The sequence below is a fragment of the Etheostoma spectabile genome, chromosome 6 (genome assembly GCF_008692095.1).
Source record: "Etheostoma spectabile isolate EspeVRDwgs_2016 chromosome 6, UIUC_Espe_1.0, whole genome shotgun sequence".
NCBI classification, from domain to species: Eukaryota; Metazoa; Chordata; class Actinopteri; order Perciformes; family Percidae; genus Etheostoma; species Etheostoma spectabile.
In genome coordinates, this window is record NC_045738.1 from 20,767,196 (window position 1) to 20,768,608 (window position 1,413).

General features: G+C 39.8%; 1 protein-coding gene across 6 annotated transcripts in view; it reads right to left on the reverse strand.

The window, feature by feature from the left end:
• cep192 (centrosomal protein 192) overlaps positions 1-1,413 on the reverse strand; it is a 132,487-nt gene that overhangs the window by 57,228 nt on the left and 73,846 nt on the right. The window lies entirely within an intron of this gene.

Genomic DNA, 1,413 nt, shown 5'->3' on the forward strand with positions numbered 1-1,413 from the left:
GCCACAGTTTATGAATGTGTGTGAATGGTTCCTGTACTACGTAAAAGCGCTTTGAGTAGTCGTTAAGACCAAAAAAGCGCTTTATAAATACAGTCAATTTACAATGTTATAAATTACCTGAGGGGAAAATTTGTAGTGTTAACTAACATTCACACGCTTCGTTCGACGATGTAGTGGACAGAGCCACTTAGACTGGCCAGCGCAGGCCAAAAACTGGGCTATCAACTAGCCCAAAATACTTTTTTTTTTTCCTGGCCCCAGGTCCTTGCTTATGTTGAGCGCTGCTCAGGACACTTTACAGACACAGGTCCACATTCCACAGACCCCATTCTATAATTTACAAAGACCCAACCATTTCCCACAAGCAAGCATTTGGTGCGACAGTGGGGAAGAAAAACTTTTTAAACCTTTTTTATAGGAAGAAACCTCTTTAAATGCTAAATTTGTTAAGCAGAGTCTGGCGGATCCTCACTCCACATAAAAACACACTGGGGTTACATCACTTCCAGCTGACTTCAGAACATAAGGGCAAAACCATTACTACTATTTTTTTAACCAAATATTCTCTGGTCTAGCTCAGCAACAAAACTTTAACAGTGAGTCGGTCAGCATATTTGCATGTCGTTCACTATTGAGCCGGTAGGAACATTATCTTCACTTCACCAGTCTCTCCTATTCTCCATGTGTGCAGTGTGATGCTGCGTGGGTAAATGTCGCTTCCGTGCTCAGTGTAGCAACTTCACTTGATTACAATGGACGCGCTTGTGTTGCATTGCATCCGTGCCCATTCCCGCACTTAAAATGCAAGAGCAGAGGATAGTAATGACCATGTGGAATTTTAGCAGCAGCGCTCATCATTGGTGCGCGGTTGAAGAATGAATATAGGGGAAACACACATTTATAAAATATTGCCCGATATACTTTAATTGGAATTTTTCATTCCATAGCATGCCACTGCAGAATGAACATAGGGGAAGTGTAATCCAAGTGAATTTGATTATTTTTAGTATGTGGTAACAGATGTACAGTTGTGTTCAAAATAATAGCAGTCCAACATCACTAACCTCAAATCATATTTTTTGGTAGAAGTGATATTTCTACATTACAATTAATTTACTAGTAAGTGTTGTAGTCATAGAAAACCAACAGACCCAACAGTCATGGCATGCATGGTGCTCATTCTGTGTAACTGAATATGTAACTGAAAGGGGCATGCTCAAAATAATAGCAGCATTGTGTTCAATTAGTGAGGTGATTATTCTGTGAAGAAACAGGTGTCAATTATAGTTCATATTTAAGGAAGGAAGGAAGCAAATGTTGTGCATGCTGGTTATAGTCTATTTCACACAGAAATACCCAGCAAAACGGGTTGTTCAAGACATTGCTCTGAGGAACAGCGGACTTTGATTAAAA